At 47.5% G+C, this 25,222-nt stretch overlaps 1 protein-coding gene across 1 annotated transcript in view; it reads right to left on the reverse strand.

Annotated features, from left to right (window-relative positions):
- GFM1 (G elongation factor mitochondrial 1) overlaps window positions 1-25,222 on the reverse strand; it is a 176,600-nt gene that overhangs the window by 104,438 nt on the left and 46,940 nt on the right. The window lies entirely within an intron of this gene.

The raw sequence follows: 25,222 nt of genomic DNA on the forward strand, positions 1-25,222 counted from the left end.
GTTGAAAATTATATGGCAGGGATGGAAACCCCACAAAGAAATCCATTTGCTTTCTTCTTCCTAGCAAAGGAGGTTTAGGGATCCCGACCGTCACCTATACTACCAGGCAGCACAGCTGGCTACGTGGTGCAATGGAGCCTCACTGAATAAGATAAACACTATTATTCCAAAACAGAGACATAGCTGGCACATTCCCTCCCAAATGTTCCCTTTCAGAAGAAAACACACAGTCGACAGACAGAACCTTTACTTCTCTCCTATTATGCGGGCAACAATGGTGATGTGGGATCAGATGAACATCCTACATGGCCCGACTACATTCGCCTCACCTCTGACTCCGCTATTCAACAAACCAGATTTCACTCACGGAATGGGAATCATAATATTCACAAAGTGGCTGCACTCATAGTGCCGTTTAACGGGTCACTTATTCGATGAGGAGGGAATCCTCTCATTTCACCAAGTCTGCACAGACTATGGCATCACTGAATCGGAGCGCCGGCAATACCTACAGCTGTGTCATTGGACACTACACCCACGAACTAAGCCTAAAGAGCAGAGACACCATACGCAATTTGAAAAATACCTCCTCACCAAAACCTCGGACAAGAAATTGATTTTGGAACTATATGCACTCCTGATTTCCAGGAACAAGCACCTGCACAATGCGAGCTAAGACAGATGGGTGAAAGACTTGGGTAGGCAGCTGAGCAGTAAAGAATGGGAGGGAAAAGAGCTAGACACACTGCCAGTAACGTGACACTCACAAAAATTGTTATGTACTGGTACTATACCCCTGTGCAGAAACACAAGACGGTTCCATCACAAAGTACAGATTGCTGGCGTGGTTGTAGACTACCACGAACATTCGTACATATTTTATGGGACTGCCTACAGATAAAGTAATACTGGTCTCAAGTCCTTGATGGAATTGACTCTCACCGAGACACCCAGCTGCCACGATTTCCCGCATATATAATACTTGCCCTTCCAAATCCATTAACATACCCTCTGAAATCCAGGAGAGGCAGACAAATAGGGTTAGCACTGGGAGCCGCCATGCAGAGCATGCTTAGCCACTGGGGCACACAACAGATACCCTCCCTTACCGGCTGGCTCCATAGGCTTTGGCACATATTAGGCACGGAGAAGATAACTTTCTTACTAGTGGGCCAGGGATCGACGTTCAGAGACTTATGGCACCCTTTTTAAGCCCTCCTTGCACAGGATTTCCGTGAACTCTTGTACGCTTAATTGAGATGGCCTCAAAACCGCCAAACCATTAATCTTAGACTGCACATTGACACCAGAGACTTTTCATTGCTGCCTGAAAGCGAGTGGAAAGTGGGTGAGGGGAAGGGTGGGACTGTTTGTCATGCTGACACCTGCAAGAATGTGTTCATACTGATAAGGGGCTTTGTATAGCCCCAGAAGTGCAAGGTGAATTGAAGGCACCGTGGTTTGTTTCCTGCTTCTTTGTAAAATTTTAATAAAAGAATTGAACCATATATTTTGTTGTGAAGCAATCAGTAGTGCCTGAACAATTTTCAGAGCTGGTGTGTTGCCATCAGTGTCACATTCCTGAAGACATGGGGACTGTGACAAATCCAAGCATCACACATACAAAAAAAGTATAGCAAATGGGTCCTGCCAATTTAGCAGCAAAGTGGAAAGGGTGTGGGAAGTAGTCGGTGGTGCATTTTGATGCACACTGTCACAAATATTTAACTAAAGAGTGGTGTAATATCGCACTGTCTTTTACAGACAGCACACTTTCCATTGAAATGGCAACATAATTCACACCGAGTTGCAGTTTGACTGTTAAACCTATACAGTGCACAAATAATGGTGTAGAAATCAGGGTACAGCAAATATTTAGCAATTGCAGATCATCACGTAAACTGTCTAGATTTGTTTTGAGCACATTAAAATCTTTGTTTCCATCACACTTCAGAATTGCAAAAAATGTGCTACATTGGTGCTTTCCTAACTGCTATGTTTTGAAATATTGGTACAGTTCATTTACAGGTATTTAAATGTTGTTGTGCTCGAAGAAAAAAAAACCAGACATTATAAAAACCTTTCCTTTCACACTCTCCCTGAAACCCCAACATGATTGTCAGACAGTTCAATTAACAAAATTCTCTAACTGCAGTCCGAGAAAGAAAAGTAAACACCAACTTACGTGGTAATTAAAAGAATAAGCAGCAATTTGTCAGAAGACAGACTGACATTTTAACTGTCTTTGAACAGACAGCAAATGTGACAGGATTAATGCTAAATGTAAAGGCATCTTTATTGTTCCTTCTCAGTGCTGCAGCCCACTCCCCCACCACTTCCGGGGCCTAAGGAAGCAGTCTTTGGAAGAAAGCGGATGCGAGACTCCACCATTCTTGTGGTTTAATTTATCCACCCAGAGAACAACCGAGTGGAACTAGGCACGTGCGTGCGTGAACTGTCCGCGTGCGTGAACTGTTTGCCCACTGCAAGTGATCCTTGACTCGGACAGTACAAAACGGAGGCAGTTGATTTCCGTACAAACATTCCTCTCCCGCTACACACGACTCACTAGCAAGTGTTTGCTTGAATTACATTTATATGAGTGCAGCGCCTCCTGGTGGCTCCTAATAGACATTGTAAGGAAAAACTGCATGAGCAGATAATGGGCCACAACGTTTTAGATTCTTGAGGGAACAATATGTAGATTGTCACCACATTAATTTTTAAGAACTCAATGCTTTATCAGAGTCCTTCAAAATGACCCTTCTCGCTACTAATGTCATAATCACTAATATTTAAAGACGGCCCTTTACAAAACATAAATCTACTAGGACCTCGCGAATATTGAACACCGGTATTTTAAGATACATTCTGACATATAATCCAAATTAAAACTAACACACAGGCCAGGAGTGGAGGAGAAGAAAGCGAAGCATAAATGCCCAATTATAAAATGGGTTGGACCACGATCTGAGGCCACAAAACAGATCGGCAAACTCCTACAAACAAGACTGTACAAGAAAACACTTGCTTATGCCAAGGTCAATCATGCATCACCTTCCCAGTGGAACCGCGGTACAGAAAGACAAATCAACAACATTTATCACCTCAAGTGATAAATGTCACCTCACCTAGTGGAGTGGTGTGGCTCACTGGTTAGAGGCGGCAGACCCGGAAGCAGAGAACGGCCCGGGACCAGGCTTCAATTCCCGACGCAGCAGGGTCGTGGACCAGGGTCAGCGGACTTGACAATTCTCGCCTCGGTGCCTACTATAACCAGGGATCTCACTCGGCAACTCTGGGCATTAAGCTTGCCTCATCTCTACAACGGCCTCCCACAGACGCCGGGGATGCCTGGTTTCACCTTGGAGATACCCAGAAGGGACCATCTCACAGGGAAAGCCAGGACGGGTTCCCCAGCGGTCTCCAGCGCCGGGACGCTTACGGGCAGCCGTACGCTTTACAAGTCCAACACATTTACATTTACATTTACAAGCTTCTCACTGGAACCGCGGTACCGAAAGCCAAATCAACAACATTTATCACCTCAAGCTTCTGACTGGAACCGTGGTACTGAAAGACAAACCAACAACATTTATCACCACGAGCTTACCAGTGGAACCGCGGTACTGAAAGACAAACCAACAGCATTTATCACCACAAGCTTCCCAGTGGAATCACGGTACTGAACGACAGACCACCAACATTTAGCACCTCAAGCTTCCCAGTGGAACAGCGGTACTGAAAGACAGACCACCAATATTTATCACCGCAAGCTTCCCAGTGGAACCGCGGTACTGAAAGACAAACCAACAACATTTATCACCTCAATAACTGAAATAGGAAAGCGTATCTCACAACGTACATAACCTCCTACGTAACAGTCTGAATCTTTTCTTGGGGATGGTGGTTCTGTACAAGTCTGAATAACTACATTGAGGAGTGGTCGACAAGCCATTATTTTTGCCTCTCGTATTTATTACCTCTAGGGCCAACGTATTATCAAAGTATTGTTAAAAAATGCAATCATGGCAGCAAAGCGGTGCAGCAAAATATCTACATCTCAACTCACTTTTTCCGATTTTGATCAGCAACATCTTGATGTTAACATTTTGGGAATGCAGTTTTTCAATGGTGATACCACATTTTTAACCCACTTCTTTCCAACTTCAACTCCTACATCTTTACACTAGTAGCAGCAAAGGAATTATTCAGAAGTTCATAAGTCTGGCACTTGAGGCCATGTGAGACTTCCAATACACCTGCACACTGTTGGTGCAATTACCGTCTCCTGGGGGGGAAGAAGGGAGGGCGAGTGAGTGAGGGAGTGTTCACTGATAACACCAAAGGTTACAAGGACATTATAGTTAGGCTGACATTTCACTTGTAGTAACCCGAGAAATTCAGCAGTTAAAGTTATCTGAGCTAAAGATAACTTACGCCCCACAATGCACTGCTTATAACCTCAAATATTACATCACTCATGACATGATCAGTGACATGGTCAGTGACATCACTGAAGACATCACTGACGACATCACTGACGACATCATACACAGAATCACTGACATACCCACTTAAACCCCCATACAGTATCCCATACACCATCTCTTGCAATTTTGTTGTTTTGCCCTTGCATGGTCCCTTTGGGACCCCTCCTCCCACAAGAGGCCTAGGGGCCCGCTTCTCTCTCTCTTTGAAAAAAAAAGTTTTGTCGGACTCTGCTGAAGCCTAGTCCCAAGATAGCTACCAACGTTCCTTGGTTTGAAATGTTGGCCGCCAATCAGATTTGAGCACGGGAACTGTCAGATCCTCAGAGGATCCGCATCCCTATATATACACAATAGGAAATTTCTTTGAATAACTCCTCAACTACAGTATGGCTTTACACCAAATTACACAAAAGCCCTTTGCTGGACTAATATATAGCTTTATGGCAAATTTAGAGTAATTCCATTCAGCAGTTCGGGATGTAGTCGTGTCTAAAGTTCCTATGGGGAAAGTGCATTTTGGAAACCCCCCTGTTTGTCTCGGTCCCCACTTGACAGATCACCACAAAACTGTCAAGACACTAGATGAAGTGAGTGGCAAACTAGTTTTTTGTCAAATGACGCCATAGTTATTGGCAAATGGAAAAAAACACTATTCAGATGGAGAGTACATCCTAACTAGAACAACCTACTGGCATCCCCCAGTAGGTTCAGATATACATATATAAAAATATGAGAGAGAGAGAGAGAGAGAGAGAGAGAGAGAGAAAGCGAGATTATTGAACGTGGTGGAATCAAGCAGCTGTTAAACTCTTCTTTAACAAGCACTGGAATGCCAAAGGGTCTTGTCATTTGACTGCCAATGCATACCTATTGGATTTGTCAATGCGTTTTGTTGATGTTGTTCAGCATCCACAAAAGAAGGGAAAAAATGCCTTTTGTCAAGGCTGTGCAGCATTGGCAAAAAAAAGTGTAATGACGCAAATGCCTATATGCGTCATTAGCTGTGCTACTGCATACCATGCCACAATTCCTTCAAATTTACCATTCCAAGATGGCCAACCCCCAATTTTGGAGGAAACATTTTGAAATGCGTCATAAAGCGTGTGAAAGTGCAATTTAAGAACAGGTGAACTAGTAGCATAGTTCAGCTGCTGGGCTAAAAAACAGGCTGCAAGAAGGGCAAAGAAGCAAGGGTAGAGCAGGCTGGGGAAAAGGAAACATTGCCTAGCAGTAAGGGGGAAAGGAACAAAGAAGGAGTTCAGTGGTTGGAGAAAAAAGGAGTTGTGGTGGGGGGCAATGGGGAGAGGCAAGGAAAGCAATTAAAGGCCTTGGAGGTGGGGGTTGATAAAAAAATAAAATAAAACTAGGTCTGTGAGGGGAGGAAGAAGAAACGGACGAGCTTGGGAGGAGAATGTGAGCAACATTGAGAGTGGGGTGTCCGTCATTTGGAGGGAGGGGCAGTACTCAAGCGAGAGAGAAAGAAAACACATGCGCTCCCACTGAGTACTGAAAGCAAAAGAAAAAAGTGAAACCTGAATGAGAGCAATAGAAAGATACAAGCCATCCATGTAAAAGGCTAATACAAGCCATCCATGTAAAAGGATAATAAAGAAGCTATGCTCTAAGGTAGATAAAAACCAGTGCCTACGTTGTAAAAAAAATAAAAAAAATACAAAAAGTGCCGTGGCCCTGTCAGGAGGCCACTGCAGTTTGCACCACACATGGCCACTGTACTCGCACAACTAGTAACCATCACACTGCTACAAGTGTGACAATTCAGACTGTTCAAGGCTGCCAAAGATTTAAGAATGGCTTGGGTGGCAGGTACGAGTTGTTTTAATGTATATTGAATTAACAAGCAGCTGTTTTTCTGCTCATCTTTAAATTACACAAACAGCGCCACCATGTTGCAGAAGGTATAAGGAATATGCTACTTACCAGTATGCATCTGTTCTTGGCATGTAGGGCTGCTGACATTTATATCTATGCATAGATCGCCGCCTAGTGTTGGGTCCAGATGATTGCACATTGTTGTCCTGGAAGAGTCTTCGAAGTATCACGAGATAGGTGGCTCCTCCCCTGGACAACAGTGTGCATGGGCATCCCCTCCATGCTCAGCTAGTTTTTCGCCATTGTGGCAGAGATGGAGAGTGAGAAAGGAAGTGATGACCATGCATGAGAATAAATGAATACATTCTGAGTGCTACAGCTGCGACAGGAACCGGGGAGGAGGGCGGGCGATATAAATGTCAGCAGCCCTACATGCCAAGAACAGATGCATACTGGTAAGTAGCATATTCCGTTCGAGGCATGTGGGCTGCTGAATTTATATCTATGCATAGAATAAATAGTAGTACCCTCCTTAGCGGCGGTTGCCCGTGCCAGCTGCAGCAGTCTGAAAGAGAGTTCTGAGAACAGCTTGACCTACAGCAGCTTGCTATTTTGAGTGCACATACACGCAGAAGTGTTTGGTGAATGTGTGTATGGTGGTCCATGTGGCTGCTCTACATATGTCCTCTAGAGGAATGTTACCCAGGAAAGCCATGGATGCCCCCAACTTGCGTGTGGAATGCGCTCTTGGGGGAATTGTCAACGTGCGTTTAGCCTTTAGATAACAGATTTGGATGCACTTAACAATCCATCTGGCTATACCTGATTTAGAGATTGGGTTGCCCTTGTGTTGTGGAGAGAAGGCAACGAACAGTTGTTTAGTTTTCCTGAAATCTTTAGTTCTGTCGATGTAATACAGGAGAGCTTGTTTAACATCTAGTGTGTGTAGTGCTCTGTCAGCTACTGAATCAGGATTAGGGAAGAACACAGGTAGTTCAATAGTTTGGTTGATGTGGACCTGAGACACTACCTTGGGCATAAATTTAGAGTTGGTGCGCAGCACAACCCTATTAGCATGAATTTGGATGAAAGGCTCCTGAATAGTAAGGGCTTGCAGCTCGCTAATGCGTTGTAGCGATGTAATTGCCCCCAGAAAAGCCACCTTCCACGTGAGAAATTGTATCTCACAAGAGTGAAGAGGTTCAAATGGTGGGCTCATGAGCATGGTGAGGACTATGTTGAGGTTCCAGACAAGCGAAGGCGGGTGTCTTGGAGGAATGACCCTTTTCAGTCCCTCCATGAAAGCTTTAATGGCTGGCACTCTGAAAAGGGACAGATGCTGTCTATTCTGAAGATAAGCTGCCATTGCAGCTAAATGTATCCTGACGGAACTATACGCAAGATTACACTTGTAGAGGTGCAGCAAGTAACTTATAATGTTTTGTGTGGAAGCATCAAGTTGATTTATGTTATTATTGGAGCAATATATAACAAAACGCTTCCATTTTGCCGCGTAGCAGGCCCTGGTGGTAGGTCGCCTAGCCTCCTTTATGATGTCCATACAGTCAGGAGGCAGGTTCAGGTAGCCAAACTCTATGACCTCAGGAGCCATATTGCAAGGCTCAACTGCTGCGGATCTGGGTGCTGAATGTCGCCATGGCTCTGCGTGAGGAGACTGGGAGTGAGACGTAGGCGTTGGTGTGGAACCACGGAAAGTTCTAGGAACGTGGTGTACCACGCCTGCCGTGCCCACGTTGGAGCAACCAGGATGAGCGTCATGGAGTGTTGCCTCAGTTTGCGTGCCACCAGCGGTATTAGCGGTGCTGGAGGAAAGGCGTACGCAAATCTGTTCGACCAGTTCATCCATATCGCATTGCCCTGAGACTGCGGGTGTGGGAACCTGGCGGCGAAGGTGCGGCATTTTGCGTTTTCGTGAGTGGCGAATAGGTCGATCTCTGGATGACCCCACTGCTGGAAATATGGGTGGAGCACTGAGGGATGGATCTCCCACTCGTGCATCTGATGGCTGTGTCTGCTGAGCAGGTCCGCTATCTGGTTGTCCCTGCTTGGGAGGTGTTCCGCCATGAGAAACATGTTCCTCTGAATGGCCCACTTCCACATGCACTGTGCCAGGTGCGACAATTGTGGAGAGTGTGTCCCCCCCTGTTTCTGGATGTAATACATCGCAGTCATGTTGTCCGTCCGGATCAGCACGACTTTGTTGCAGAGATGCAATTTGAATGCCTTAATTGCCATGAAGATCGCCATTAGTTCCAGTAGGTTGATGTGCATCTTCTGCTGTTGCGGGGACCACAGTCCCTGCACCGTATAATGGAGAACATGCGCTCCCCAGCCCTGGAGAGATGCGTCTGTTGTCAGCACTATCTGTGGTACAGGCTCTTGGAACGGTCGGCCCCTGCAAAGGTTTTGTGTGTTCCACCAATGCAGAGAGTTGTACGCACGACCGGTCACCAACACTAGGTCTGCTTTCCACTCTTTTTAACTGTGTTGTGTTATTCTGAAATTAGTTCTCCTTACCTAAAAGCGCCGGGACACTCTTTTTGAGTAACCGTTGCGCTATACAAAAGAATAAATAACATAACATAACATAACATTTTAAGTGCCCCGGAGCCTGGTTCCAGTGTAGCCTCGCGTGCGGGACCACAAATATGCAGGAGGCCATCATGCCTATCAGTTGCATGAACACCTGCGCTGAGAGTGAGCGTTGTGGCCTGAATTTTTGAATCAGCAGGTGCATGCTGTTGACCCTCGCTGAGTTTGGCTGCGCTGTGGCAGCGAGCGTGTTTATTTCGGCTCCCAGGTACTGCTGTACCTGTGCGGGCTGAAGGTGGGACTTTGGGTAATTGAGTGAAAATCCTAGACTGTGCAAGAGGTGGATTGTGCGTGACATGTGGTTGGCACACTGCTGGGCCGACTTTGCTTGCACCAGCCAGTCGTCCAGATACGGGTAGACATGGATGTGTTGTCTTCGAAGATGCACTGCCACAGTCGCTAAGCACTTTGTGAACACCCTGGGGGCTGTAGTGACCCCGAAAGGCAAGACCTTGAACTGGTAATGCTGGTTGTTGATGGTGAACCTGAGGTATTTCCTGTGACTGGGGTGAATGGGAATGTGAAAGTATGCATCCTTTAGATCTAGGGTGGCTAGGAAATCTCCTTGACGGAGCAACGGGAGAACCTGTTGTAATGTTAGCATGTGAAAGTGTTCTGACAGGATGTATACGTTTAGAGGCCTCAGGTCGAGGATGGGCCGGAGAGACCCGTCCTTTTTGGGGACTAAGAAGTACAGTGAATACACCCCTTTTCCATGTTGCTCCAAAGGCACGAGTTCTATGGCCCCTTTTTGCAGCATGGACAAGACCTCCTGCTGCAATAAGTGCATGTGCTCGGCAGACATAGGACGGTGCCTTGGAGGGATGTCGGGTGGAGTGGAGGTTAATTCCAGACAGTAACCGTGTTGTATAAGGTGTCTCACCCACCTATCCGTTGTAATACTTTCCCAGACTGGCAGGAACTGTTGGAGTATCCCCCCGACGGGTGTTATATGGTCGGGGGGCAGTGACAAGGCGTCACTGTTTGTTAGCGGCTGAGGATCTGGCATTATTATTTCCACGACCTCTGCCCTTGGTGCTGTTTTCACGATATCCACCCCTATTGTTCTTGTTATAGGTGGTTTGTGTGCCACTTTTGGTGTATTGTCCCTGTTGGGACGCCTGACCTCTGGAAGCTCCCCTGTTACCGGAGCGGCGAAAGGAACCGCCCCTGAACTGCTGAGACTGCAGAGCGCCCATGGATTTCGCAGTGTCAGTGTCTTTTTTTAATTTTCTCAAGAGTGGTGTCCACCTCTGGACCGAACAGGAAGTCGCGGTTAACTGGCTGATTGAGTAGTGTAGTCTGGATTTCAGCTTTAAAACCAGAGATACGGAGCCAGGCATGCCTTCAGAGCATAACGCTAGTGTTTATGGCTCTTGCCCCTGTGTCGGCTGCATCTAACGCGCACTTAATGGACGCGTTGGAGATCAGCTTCCCCTCCTGTATAAGCATTTCTGCCCCATCCTTATAAGCATCAGGCAGGTGTTGCATGAGCTGCTCTAATGTGTCATAGTGTGCCCTGTCATATCTTGCTAACAGGGCTTGTGTATTGGAGATCCTCCAAATATTAGCAGCTTGAGCTGCTACACTTTTCCCAGAGGCTTCTAAGATCTTTGATTCTTTGTCCGGAGGAGGAGCATCACCAGTTGTCTAAGAGTTTGCCCGTTTGCGGGCATTAGCCACCACTAAGGAGTCCAGCGGGAGTTGGCCCTTGATGTAGGTAGGGTCAACGGGCGCAGGCCGGTACTTCTTTTCAATGCGGGGGTTCACCACCCTTGCTTTAGTGGGCTCCTTAAAAATGTCACTGGCATGCTTGAGCACACCCTTGAGCATAGGCAGAGTCTTCATGGACCTCTCTGATTTGGAGAATGTATCGAAAAGAAAGTCCTTCTCCACGGGGTCGGCGTGCATATCCACGTCATGGTTAAGCGCCGCCCTCTCAAGTAGGGCGTTGAAAGCGGCAGTATCTTCAGTAGGCGAAGTCTTTACAGCAAAGGAAAGAGTATCAGGAGTGGCCTGAGGATCAGGGTCCACAGAGTCAGCCCAAGCCTGGGACTCATCTGGGTCAGCATCCACGCCATAATTGAACTGGTCCTCATTGTCTCCCCCCTCCATATCCTCAGTGACATACGTGGGAGAGTAGGAATAGCCCTGATCATATGAATGTGTGGGCTCAAAAAGAACAGGAGAGGTAGAAGAGCCCCTCTTTTTCTTTAGAGGTATTCTATAATGTTCCATAGGCGCATCAGGCCTGACTTTACGCTGGTAAACAGTGAGCTGACCTGTTTCGGCGTCGATGTAGAGTTTTGATTGGTTGTCGTGGGACGGTGGCTGGAATACAACGTCTTCCGACCGAGGCTGAGTGGATGCGGCACCGGACGTCGACTTGGCAGAGTCGGTAGTCAGAGTGTGCTGGGCAGGTTTAGGCCGCGCCGTCGGGGGTAGGCCGAACTTTATCGGCGACGGACTGACAGTTTTCGACGAAGGCGTTTTTTTCAATTCGACCGGCTTCGACGGTTCAGCACGTTTGAGGCCGTTCGTCGAGTCGAGTCGTTGTTGCTTCGCAGGAACGCCTTCATGCTGTGACGCGGCCGGGTGTTTCGAACCGACTTTATGCTTCGGGTCGAACGCCTTGACCAACATGGACTACTTTAACATCGGATCGACGGACCGCTGGGCCTAGAGTCCCTTGGAAGAGCCGCCATCTTTGGAGCCAGAAGTCGACGGGAGCGTGACGCGCTTCACAGCAGACACAGGCGTAGTAGATCGGATCTTCGGCTCGACGCCCCCTGTCGACCCGAGGTGTCGAGCGCACGCCTTGACTTGGAAGGGTCCGAAGTCTTCGAGCCGATGGGTGTTTTAACCTGTTTCGGTTTCGTTTTTGCTTCCTTCGGTTTCTCTTTCGATATCTCCACCGAGTGGGGCCTATCGACCGATGGCTCTTTTGAAATGTTCTTAGTCGGGGGACTAGAGAACTGTGTTGAAGATCTTGGCTAAGGCCTTCCGGCGATGCCTCGACCTGAGCCGTGGAAGAGTCTTTATGGGCCCCGGCAACTGCGGTTGGGCTTAGGTCTCCACCTGAGTCGTCGTCGACGGCTCCGGTAGGTTGTACGTCGTCCCCTACCTCGACGACGTCTTCATCATGGACGTAGAGTTCTTCCACGTCCTCGTTGTTGGTGGAGTCGTGCTCCGAAGCGGGATCCGAGTGCTCCGGATCCTCCGCATGAACAGTGTTTTCGTCGTCGCCACCGAAGATGTTCTCTGGGTCTGGCGCAGATTCCCGCGCCGACTGTCGTGCAGCGCGCCGAAGATGGAGAGTTTTCTTGGATCGAAATTTCGAACAGGCCATGCAACTGGACTCGTCGTGGTCCGGTGAGAGACATTTGTTGCACACCGGGTGTACGTCGATGTGGGGATATTTCGAGTTGCAGACGGGGCAGCGCTTGAACGGGCTCCGTTCCATCGTTGATCGTCGAAGGGCCTGTGTCGTCGAAAGTCAAAAGATCTTCCGACGTCGAGTTCAAATAACTAGAAGGTAAAAGGCACCGAACGAAAGACAATACTGACGCCCCCAAGGCCTTTTGGCCTAGAAAAAGCAACTTTTAGAAGTTTCCGAACTTGAGTCAAGAAGTACATCCGAACCCAATGGCGGAAAAAAACAATCTGAGCATGGAGGGGATGCCCATGCGCACTGTAGTCCAGTGGAGGAGCCACCTATCTCGTGATACTTCGAAGACTCTTCCAGGACAACAATGTGCAATCATCGGACCCAACACTAGGCGGCGATCTATGCATAGATATAAATTCAGCAGCCCACATGCCTCGAACATGAAGGTTCCCACAATTAAGTGCCATGCCGAGCACTGAAAACCATCAGCTCAAATTAAGCACCGAGATAAACACAATAAGATGAAGGAAAAACCTCAAATAAGAAGCAAGAAAGTGAGTGACAAAAAAGTCGGCCAATGGTAAGCAATGCCCTGGCCTGCCGTAAATATTCATGTTTTCCACAACTGGTCTTTGAAAGCAGGCAGCTAAAAGCGGTCTGTAGGCTAGACCTACAAAGAACCTACAAGCGTGGGATAAGGAGACAGGGAGTGCAGGCGGAAGAGGAATGAAGTGGAATTAAGATTGGGCACACTTACATTTTGAAAACCCTGGCATTCTGTATCACAGGCTGTGAGCATATAAGAAAAATTAGGGAATCTGCATTTGTGTTTTATTTTTTTTAAATGACTTAAGCACTGCGTTGCCCTGTGGGTTATGCCAGAATTGGCCAAGCGACAATTCCAGTTATGAAATATTGATTTCCAGGGTCTTTGGCCTCATGTGCTTGATAAAAGGACACAGCACAAAAACTGCAGAGTCCTTATGTTATGCATGGAATGTAGTCAACATAGAATCATCTGTAGTCTCATGGGGATTTTTTTTTTGGAGCTGTTTGGTGTACCAGTAGCACTAAAAGCAGATACTTTTTTTTTTTTACCCCACATCTAAGTTTGCCAAATACATATATGGTGTGCAGTCCATTTGCTAACATAGGATACCTTGACATTACGTTTACATATATGTCACTCAACTGTTGGCAGATAACACCTTTCTGTTGTTCTTAATAAAGTTCTTGGACTAGTTTCAGAACTATTGACATCGTTAACTGATGGAGTTTGCCATGAGTTTAGGGAAATCCTTGTCCTTGTGCCTACAGAGAGTCTAAAACTCTTCATTTTAAAACCGGGTTAACAGGCCTACAAATTCAGATGGAAAAGTTGATGAGGTGCTCTTGCACAGCAACGGGAAACCTGTGATATGTGCTTTATTTCCGTGATACAGAAATGAAGTCGCATTGCAACATACTTGCCGTGGTAGGCCTTCGGAGCGGCTGTCTTTTCTATAAGACTAAGCCCAGGTCCTATTAATGTTCCTAGTTTTTTGTACCACTGTTGACATGCATGGAGCAGCATTTGTGTTTAGGAAATAAGAGTCCTACCCCCTGTTCTGACCCCCAGGTCTTCCTTTTGAAAGATATGCTGGGAAGCATGGTGAGGCCTGCGACAGGACCAGCGATAACATTTCTCGGGGGAACCAGTTTAGTAAGACCCTTAGTGCGTGCGAGACCCTGTGGTAGCAGCGGTATTGTGGACAACCAGATCGTGTTTACTCTGTAGACCATAACCTTCTCTATGCAAATCTGAAGACATAGAATGTCTGTTGGACTTCAATTTGCAATGCAGTTTTTTCCCCAGTGGAAAATTGGGTACATGTTCCATGGGAAACTCTTTGGAAACATTAAAATGAGAAATAGTCTCTAAGAAGGAAGCATCTTAACCTCAATTGTAAATTGTCTTTTTATTGTCCACCTATATCCCAGTCAAGTGCTCCATTAAACGTGTATTTTCCTAAATTAGGAGATAAGCAAGGTGGCTGGTTACTCTTCACAGATAATCTGGAGATCTTGGACCATAAACCTACTGGCTTACTAAGGGAAAAAAAAAGGAGAAAAGAAATGTAATGTTCTGCGCTAGAAAAAAGTTGGTAGTTTAATGATGAGAATGACTCGCTAAAAACGTGCCCTAGTTACTGCTCTGTTACTAAGTGAGTTTGACTCCTTGATGGTTTGATGGGACTCAAGATGGCAGGATGCCCTTTCGCCCATTAGTGCAAAAATCATACTGATGATATTTGATGGCTTTGGACAATGAAACCTAGTTTGTTGTGTACAAGATGCAATGATGAAAAAAGCACCAGGCCTTCCATAAAATGCAGGTCATTAAGCAATAACTTGGACTTTATACCTGGGAGCTTCACGCTGAGAATGCTTTGCCAAATTTCTTTTTAAAACCAAAAAAGGCCAAGATTACAAATTTATAAAAAAATTGTTTTTCCCCGTACGGGACCTATAGAAATAGATTTTCTAAATCACTTACAATTACAATTACAATTAAGATTAATGATTAATGATTAATAGTCCTAATCAAAATGGCAATGCAGCTAAAGACTTTGGAACTAACCCAAAGAAAAAACTTTTGAGACAATTGTTTTTAGGAAAAAGGAACTCAATTCTTTGCATTTAAAGGTTCTAAAAGTATGAAGGTCATGTGAGGATTGATACTGAAATTGTTGCATACCCTGATACTTTGCTTGGAGTGCATTGTTGCAATGGACAGCTGGGTGTCCATCCCAGCTAGCAATTGTTAGGATTTAAGAATTTACTTTGGATGCATGGATGGATGAAATGATTTATGTTCACCAGGTGGTAAACACTCACGCATCAGTCTCTTGTCATTTCTCTACACCAACTCCATTTGTGGTCACTGTTTTTAGTCCACCAGGCCATCTAAGAAACAAGCATTTACAATGCAATGGTCTCGGCATTATTAAAGGTAGAGCTATTGGCATTGCTCATGACTTTTTTTTTTCCAGGGCAATATACGGACTTATGGGGTTCTCTGCAGATAACGATCAGCCTAACAGGCAGTCTAAAATGAATTATTATTGGACAGGTCAACTGAATTGGAAAAACAAGCCAATGACATCTTTTTCCAACATCGCGAAGTCCCTTAAACACATCATAATTGTACATGAAAACCGATTCACCCGAATGAACAAAATATATATTCATTCAAACGATTTTATTGCAGATAATCAAGTTAACAAAACCACCCAAAAGCACTGTCCTTAGAATTTTTGCAAACAGCAGGCGCCCGTCATATTTCATTTGTCTAAGCTATGCTGATTGGTAGATGGACACTCACAACTGTTATACCCAAACAGGGGGTGCCAAGCTGCCCATGTTGCCTTCATCTGTCCTTTAACCCTATATACAGTGCCGGGGGGGGGGCACATTTCTAATGAGAGCGTCGTCAGCGCATTGACGTCACGCTGCGTGCCATGCCATCACTCACTGTGATCGCTTGAGGCAGCCAATCAGATGGTGCCACCCCCTCCTTTGGCAAAGCCCCTCTCCTCACTGAGTGTGCCAAGCCATGCATGAGGGTCCCTGGCAGTGCCACCCGTGCTGTCAGCATCACCACAGAGGGAGCCAGCCTGGCTCAGGGGAGGGGCTGTTGCTATGGTGACGGTGGGCGGGGCGATGTCTGTCCATCTGCCTCTCATCCACGCCCCCACACGGGCATGTTACAGATACCTGTCCTGGTGCCCCATCCCCCACCTGCGCACAAAGGACGGGGAGGGTGAGAGAGGGAGTGGAAGAAGGGTAATGAAAAGACAGGGGCAAAGAGAATGGGAGGCGGAAGTCGATTGGAAATGAGGCGAGAGAGAAAGAAACATGAAGCTTGTAATTAGGTCTCTGTGTGTCTCTGTGTGCGACGGGGGGGGGGAGTGTCTCTGTGTGCGTGCATGTGTGCTCGTGTGTGTGTGCGCATGCGTGCAGGGGGAGGTGTGCCTATGTATGTTTGCGCTTCCCAGGAGACAGCCACGGCGAGCGTGGCGCGTGCCAGTTTCGAATCGCCTTGCGCGTGGCCAGGATTGTCTCCTGGGAAGCAGACACGGCCACAATAGGTTCTCGGCGGAGACGCGCTTCCGCGCGGCTAGCCAAGACCTAAAAAGTGATACAGAATAAGGTGTAGTGTTTGCCCATCCTGGCGCTGCACTAGAGCATGGGCACTAGACAGTCTTTCTGCCATCCATGGGAGACATAATGAGGGAGTTAATTTCTCTCCCTGCCAGACCAGCATCTCAAAATCAAGCCTAAAACAATCAAAATTTCATCTCACTTGCAACGGAAATGGGGATGCTCTAGACAGTTGTGCAGAAATGCAGTTGGTGGCAGAAAGACAGTTGGGACTTTAGGTTTTTCACAAAATAAAAAAATCTATCCTGGGCCTTCAATGTGCTTTCTTCTCCACTAACCACCCTGGAGTCAGACTTGAGGTAAATCCTCCTGTGTCCTACGTCCATTGCAAGAGGGGCACAGACAATGTTGGGGCGTTAGGGTTGGGAGTATGGTCTAATGCCAGAATTGGCTGACCCCAAAACACAGTTATAAATAAAAATAAATGCATTAAAAAAAAAATCACTGACATTCAGATGACTTTCTGTACCAGGGAGAAAGACTGTGGTAATTCCTTTTGGTGCCACTGCACAATCCACACACCATTACTTTCCTTTTTTTCAAAATAAATTGTAGTATATTATTTGTGTCTAGGGGGGATTTCTACTCCCTCTGCCCATTGGGCTGTCTCGGTATTGGGGCAAAGTCAGCCGCTCTCACGTCATTGTTATGTTCCCAAAAATATTTCCTGGTGCAAAAATCTCAAAAGCTAAGTTAGAAGATGATTTTTAAAGCTGAATACCAGTCCATCAATTTTCAAACTGATTTTTCTGAAAAAAGTCCAAGAAATGTAAGAGTTTGATAGCATTTGTAATCCTAAATTCAAAATTATTGCAGCTTCACCAATTACTTTCCAAAAATCTTCCTTTAGCTTGTTCAGCAATTCACTTATCAAATAACCACTATTCCACAAACATCTCAGCCCAAACAATTAAACGTGTTTGTTAACCTTAAAAGTTGACCAATTGCTTAGAACGGTTACAGGCCACCTTAAAGAAAGCTATGAAAACCAACCTATTTTGCTCCCAGGTAGCGTTGAAGGACAGCCAGAAAATCGGACAAGTCTGCTCACCCGAACAACCTTAATGACTTTTGGCCAGTCTGTTGCCTTCTTTTTCTTAGCAAAATACCTCGAAAGTTGCATTAGATATCATCATAAACAGTTTGCAAGAAGGATAATCTCTTGGGTAATCTCCATTCTGAAAATCATTAATGAGTCCTTGTGCATTACCGATTATGATAATTCATGCGACTGATTCACTCAAGCCATAGGTGGATTTTGAAAGTCCATCATAAGATACTATTAAAACTTTAAGAGAGCACATAGCAGGCCTAAAACAAATCATAACAAGCATTGGAAATGCAATAGGGCTCGCATTAGGAAAGTTTGAGCTATTGGTCTTATAAATTAATTTTTTTTATTTATGTTTTTTTTTAAAAAATAGCTAAATTAATAGCTTTGTCATTTACAATGCCAATAATTATAACTTTCGCAAATGCGACACCTATAGCATTTTTAATGCAACATGTTTTGTATTTACGTGACTTAGATGTATTGATATTACAAATAACAATGGCTTTTAATTTTTTTAAATAATTAATACTTAAATAATTTATTTAATTTGTAATGGCAATAGCTTAAACTTTTGTAAATAACTTTTGTGAAGATTATGTTCAGTGTTTTTTATTGTGACAAAAATCCAAGAACAGAAGTGAAATATTAACATCTTTTTGTGATTTGTAATAAAGCGTGAAAGCTTGAAAACTGCTTGAAACATTGAAAGAACATATTTGAACCAGTGATGCTGTGGTTGCGCTGAGTGATTCTGTGGTTGCGCTGAGTGATGCTGTGGTTGCGCTGAGTGATGCTGTGGTTGCGCTGAGTGATGCTGTGGTTGCGCTGAGTGATGCTGTGGTTGCGCTGAGTGATGCTGTGGTTGCGCTGAGTGATGTGCATCGGTGGAGCTTAGTGGGTGCATTGGTGGAGCTGTTTGGTGGGTGCATTGGTGGAGCTTAGTTGGAGCATCAGTGGAGCTGTGTGGTGGGTGCATCGGTGGAGCTGTGTGGTGGGTGCCTTGGCGGAGCTGTGTGGTGGGTGCATCGGCGGAGCTGTGTGGTGGGTGCATCTGTGGAGTTGTGTGGTGGGTGCCTCGGTGGAGCTGTGTGGTGGGTGCCTCGGTGGAGCTGGGTGGTGGGTGCCTCGGTGGAGCTGTGTAGGTGGAGCTGTGTGGTGGGTGCATCGGTGGTGGTGGGTGCATCAGTGGAGCTGTGTGGTGGGTGCATCGGTGGAGCTGTGTGGTGGGTGCATTGGTGGAGCTGTGTGGTGGGTGCATCGGTGGAGCTTAGTTGGTGCATCTGTGGAGCTGTGTGGTGGGTGCATCGGTGGAGCTGTGTGGTGGGTGCCTCGGCGGAGCTGTGTGGTGGGTGCCTCGGCGGAGCTGTGTGGTGGGTGCCTCGGCGGAGCTGTGTGGTGGGTGCCTCGGCGGAGCTGTGTGGTGGGTGCCTCGGCGGAGCTGTGCGATGGGTGCATCGGCGGAGCTGTGTGGTGGGTGCATCGGAGGAGCTGTGTGGTGGGTGCTTCTGTGGAGCTGTGTGGTGGGTGCATCTGTGGAGCTGTGTGGTGGGTGCATCTGTGGAGCTGTGTGCTAGGTGCATCTGTGGAGCTGTGTGGTGGGTGCCTCGGTGGAGCTGTGTGGTGGGTGCATCGGTGGAGCTGTGTGGTGGGTGCATCGGTGGAGCTGTGTGGTGGGTGCATCGGTGGAGCTGTGTGGTGGGTGCATCGGTGGAGCTGTGTGGTGGGTGCATCGGTGGAGCTGTGTGGTGGGTGCATCGGTGGAGCTGTGTGGAGGGTGCATTGGTGGAGCTGTGTGGTGGGTGCATCGGTGGAGCTTAGTTGGTGCATCTGTGGAGCTGTGTGGTGGGTGCATCGGTGGAGCTGTGTGGTGGGTGCCTCGGCGGAGCTGTGTGGTGGGTGCCTCGGCGGAGCTGTGTGATGGGTGCATCGGCGGAGCTGTGTGGTGGGTGCATCGGCGGAGCTGTGTGGTGGGTGCTTCTGTGGAGCTGTGTGGTGGGTGCATCTGTGGAGCTGTGTGGTGGGTGCATCTGTGGAGCTGTGTGCTGGGTGCATCTGTGGAGCTGTGTGGTGGGTGCCTCGGTGGAGCTGTGTGGTGGGTGCATCGGTGGAGCTGTGTGGTGGGTGCATCGGTGGAGCTGTGTGGTGGGTGCATCGGTGGAGCTGTGTGGTGGGTGCATCGGTGGAGCTGTGTGGTGGGTGCCTCGGTGGAGCTGTGTGGTGGGTGCATCAGTGGAGCTGTGTGGTGGGTGCATCGGTGGAGCTGTGTGGTGGGTGCCTCGGTGGAGCTGTGTGGTGGGTGCATCGGTGGAGCTGGGTGGTGGGTGCATCAGTGGAGCTGTGTGGTGGGTGCATCGGTGGAGCTTAGTGGGTGCATTGGTGGAGCTGTGTGGTGGGTGCATCGGTGGAGCTTAGTTGGTGCATCGGTGGAGCTGTGTGGTGGGTGCATCGGTGGAGCTGTGTGGTGGGTGCCTCGGCGGAGCTGTGTGGTGGGTGCCTCGGCGGAGCTGTGTGGTGGGTGCATCGGTGGAGCTGTGTAGTGGGTGCTTCTGTGGAGCTGTGTGGTGGGTGCATCTGTGGAGCTGTGTGGTGGGTGCATCTGTGGAGCTGTGTGGTGGGTGCATCTGTGGAGCTGTGTGGTGGGTGCATCTGTGGAGCTGTGTGGTGGGTGCCTCGGCGGAGCTGTGTGGTGGGTGCTTCTGTGGAGCTGTGTGGTGGGTGCTTCTGTGGAGCTGTGTGGTGGGTGCATCTGTGGAGGTGCGTGGTGGGTGCATCTGTGGAGCTGCGTGGTGGGTGCATCTGTGGAGCTGCGTGGTGGGTGCATCTGTGGAGCTGTGTGGTGGGTGCATCTGTGGAGCTGCGTGGTGGGTGCATCTGTGGAGCTGTGTGGTGGGTGCATCTGTGGAGCTGTGTGGTGGGTGCATCTGTGGAGCTGTGTGGTGGGTGCATCTGTGGAGCTGTGTGGTGGGTGCCTCGGTGGAGCTGTGTGGTGGGTGCCTCGGTGGAGCTGTGTGGTGGGTGCATCGGTGGAGCTGTGTGGTGGGTGCATCGGTGGAGCTGTGTGGTGGGTGCATCGGTGGAGCTGTGTGGTGGGTGCATCGGTGGAGCTGTGTGGTGGGTGCCTCGGTAGAGCTGTGTGGTGGGTGCATCGGTGGAGCTGTGTAGGTGGAGCTGTGTGGTGGGTGCATCGGTGGAGCTGTGTGGTGGGTGCATCAGTGGAGCTGTGTGGTGGGTGCATCGGTGGAGCTTAGTGGGTGCATTGGTGGAGCTGTGTGGTGGGTGCATTGGTGGAGCTGTGTGGTGGGTGCATCGGTGGAGCTTAGTTGGTGCATCGGTGGAGCTGTGTGGTGGGTGCATCGGTGGAGCTGTGTGGTGGGTGCCTCGGCGGAGCTGTGTGGTGGGTGCCTCGGCGGAGCTGTGTGGTGGGTGCCTCGGCGGAGCTGTGTGGTGGGTGCCTCGGCGGAGCTGTGTGGTGGGTGCATCGGTGGAGATGTGTAGTGGGTGCTTCTGTGGAGCTGTGTGGTGGGTGCATCTGTGGAGCTGTGTGGTGGGTGCATCTGTGGAGCTGTGTGGTGGGTGCATCTGTGGAGCTGTGTGGTGGGTGCCTCGGCGGAGCTGTGTGGTGGGTGCCTCGGCGGAGCTGTGTGGTGGGTGCATCGGTGGAGCTGTGTGGTGGGTGCTTCTGTGGAGCTGTGTGGTAGGTGCATCTGTGGAGCTGTGTGGTGGGTGCCTCGGCGGAGCTGTGTGGTGGGTGCATCGGTGGAGCTGTGTGGTGGGTGCTTCTGTGGAGCTGTGTGGTGGGTGCATCTGTGGAGCTGTGTGGTGGGTGCATCGTTGGAGCTGTGTGGTGGGTGCATCAGTGGAGCTGTGTGGTGGGTGCATCTGTGGAGCTGTGTGGTGGGTGCCTCGGTGGAGCTGTGTGGTGGGTGCCTCGGTGGAGCTGTGTGGTGGGTGCATCGGTGGAGCTGTGTGGTGGGTGCATCGGTGGAGCTGTGTGGTGGGTGCATCGGTGGAGCTGTGTGGTGGGTGCCTCGGTGGAGCTGTGTGGTGGGTGCCTCGGTGGAGCTGTGTGGTGGGTGCATCGGTGGAGCTGTGTGGTGGGTGCATCGGTGGAGCTGTGTGGTGGGTGCATCGGTGGAGCTGTGTGGTGGGTGCCTCGGTGGAGCTGTGTGGTGGGTGCATCGGTACCCAGAGGTGGGCTGCGCCACTGCCTTGGTATATTGGTGCGAAAGCAAAAATGTTACTGACGACACATGCCAATTGATGAGGAGGTCCGAGTCAAAGCCTTTCTGTGTGTGCATGCATTTTTTATAAGACTAGAATGATTGTCTAGGCCAATCCTAACAAATGCTCTGGACCCCGAGAACATGGAAACAACACTATGCACTCTGTTCAACTCACCCAATTTACCTTTCAGCAATAGGGACATGATTTTGATACCCTAGATATTACTTTTGAACCGATATAGCACTTTGCCAGCGGTAGTATAATGCCCTGCTCTAGGTTTCAATATGAAAACCAGACGAGGTAAGCTGCCTGGCAGACCTCCAACAATGTTTTTTAATTATTCACCGACTAACTTAAAAACACCTCTGTGGACCCAGATATTTGAAAATAACTATGATCAAAGGCAGCAGCACCGAGAGGAACTTTACTGTAAAAATGCAACCCTTTACCATCAAACATGGCCCTGCACGGCTATGCTGCTCGTGCTTTCCTGAGCGGCCACGGGATGGCTATTCTGTATGCGCTCTACCTCAGCATAGTCTGCAGCTCCAAGCCCCGCCCACTTCTAGGAAAGACAGCCCATCCCGCCTGCCGTAACCATGATAAGAATGTTAATTAATACCCCGCTCATGGACACAGCAGAAGGGGAGGGGGGCCGAAGGGGGCGCATTCCTGAATCTAGCCAACTAACAGACATAAGGAAAATAAATGACTTTCACGTGCGAACGCTAGTCATCAAATATTGTATCGCTTTCTAACTATGAATTAGGCAAACTAAGTAGTTGAGTTTTAAAAACGAATAAGTTATCTTAACATTTAAAAGTGCGGGATCATTTCTACACCATGCATAGGACATGTTTGAGTGAATAATGCGCTATTTCCACGGCCAGCTTCGCCGGTCTGCAAACAATACCAAGAAAAGAAAATTCGAGAGAGCAGTCCGAAACTGGTAAAACTGAAAACACACTCCTCCCTGCCCGTGCTCCCATTAAATGTATTACAAACAATAGCCGATTCATGTAAAGACTCAAATCTAGATAGAAAATGCTCAATGTTTTCCAATTGAGGGGCACAGCAAGCATCCATGGTAAAATTGCAAGCCGAAAATAAACCGTAAAAGCAACATCTGCTTATTAGTGATCCAAATGTCAACGCTTCAGAGTGAGTTTTTTTAACCACTGTTGTGACCTCACTGCAAGCACTCGTAAGCATACCATGTCAGAAGTCCCAATGCAGACAGGCTGACTTCGCATTTCATCCTTTCAACGTCGAAAACGGAATTGTTTATAGCAGTACTGGTCGCCTTCAGTACATCGAATGTGACGTGCAGCGTCCCAGGTGATCAGTTCACACTTTGTATTCGTGTTAAATCCCTTCAGATGTAGCTACACCCGAGCTGTATATCGTGCACTAATAAGATACGGGTTTGAGATGGTGGAAGAGCTGCTTATCTCTTATGGAGATAGATTATCTGGGGGGAGGAAGGGCTCCTAATGGGAAGTGTAGACGGGGAGAAATTGAGAAAAAAGCTGAGCAGGGAGGGTGTTATTGCGGCTATCTGTTTGCCCGAGGGGAGGAGAAATGCCGGCCTGAGGCAGAGCACACGCTGAGAAGCTTGTGGGAGGGGGGCTGGTCTGCCTTTGATCTGGTAATGCGAGGCAGGCAGGTAGGCGGCTGGTGGCATTATGCACGCGCTTTTTAGGGCTTGCGCTTGCGCAATGACCTAAAAAGCACATGCACTTGAAGGAATCGCCAGTGGAATCGCCAGTGGTGGTTAAACACTGGATAAGCCGTAATAGAGCTTTGCCAGCGATGCGCAGAAGCGCATTTGCAGGCGAGCCCTAAAAATGATACTAGACCTGCAGGTCTAATAACTTGAATGATCTACTCGACCGAACTGTAATGTACTTGACCCATAAACTTGTCGCAAATAATTCGCTTTTAATAAATCTAAAACTAAAACATGATGTAAGGAAATTGGGATTTAGCAAAAATATATATCATTTGCACATTACCAAGTTAAGTGTTTTGATTAGTTTTCATCCTATAAAAATCTTTTTTTCACCACACACAATTACAAAAATGTGCTTTCATAACTGATGAAATATATTTTGAAATGTTTGTACAGTTCACTTATTAGCTATTTCAATGTTGTGTTAGCAAAAAAGCCTGACATCTTACAGCCTTTCATTTCACACGCTTTGCCGAGCATCGTGGTCAACATAGTTCACTTTACAAAAACCTCTAACTTCACAGTCAGGGAAGGAAAAGTAAATGTTAGAAGACAAACTGACTTTTGACCTTTGTCTCTGAAAGCAGGGCAAATGTTGCAAGGTAAAAAGCAGATTTAAAGGCATCTTTATTGCTCATTCACTTTGTGAGTGAACAGAACACCTGTTATTTGTCAATTCACCAGAACAGGCCAGTCGGCCCTAAAAATTGCTTGTCCTGATGAAATGTGACTGGTAGGTGGAAGCCAGTGGGTGAGTTAATTTCTCGAGACCTGCATGGGTACCTTAGACAATGTCCTGAACTGGTTTAAATACAGTCTCACATCGATCTCAATAGGTCATGGTAGACAGCCTTTTAATAACTGCCATACTTCAAGAAGTTGCCAGAGGTTCTATTCTAGCACTCATACTCTTCAGCCTACATCTTGAACCTCTCAGAGACATCAGTCGATCACCTTAAATGTATCCTCCAACAAACAGGATTTGTTCTCATTCTCTCTTTAAAGTTACAGTTAATGCTGCAATCAGTCTTCTACCGGGACATTTTAAACCATAAACATTCTTGATCTCCCACAGGTTGGTCTCCTTTGAGGGAAGAACAATGCACAAACTTGTGAATTTAATATGCAAACTTCTTCACTCTGGTCCTTTGCCTTATCAGGCTAGGAAATTGAGCATGTAGGAGAGATCTTGCCAATCATACAACTCCAACACTCAAAATCCCCATCTTTAAGAAAAAATGGGGCATTTGAATATATCATTCTCTGGTTGGTCATCTGAGGTTTGAACTCCTTAACTCACTCCCTCTCGAGAATCAGCATTAGTTCCTTCTCCCTTTTATTAAAAAAGAGCAGAAGCAACTGCTTCACAAATGCCATTTTTCCTTCCTCCTCCAATTAGCCCACTGACTCTACCACTAAAGTCAGTGGATGACTTTCAAACTACAACTGGATACACCTGGTAGACTTCTAGTTAGCCGTTGAATGCAGCTTTATGCCGAGATTAGGCCTCTTATTTGATGAGTCTGATCAAAATCGAAATAGGTTTGTGTGCATACCATCTGTTGTCTATTTAAGTAAGGTATCCTGAAAAAAGTTTAAGATTTGCATACACCATTACATACTTTGCCTACATAACCCAGAAACTGAATTCTGTGTGTACTGTATACACAAAAATATGTTTTTGT

This window comes from Lissotriton helveticus, chromosome 11 (genome assembly GCF_964261635.1).
Source record: "Lissotriton helveticus chromosome 11, aLisHel1.1, whole genome shotgun sequence".
Classification (NCBI taxonomy): domain Eukaryota; kingdom Metazoa; phylum Chordata; class Amphibia; order Caudata; family Salamandridae; genus Lissotriton; species Lissotriton helveticus.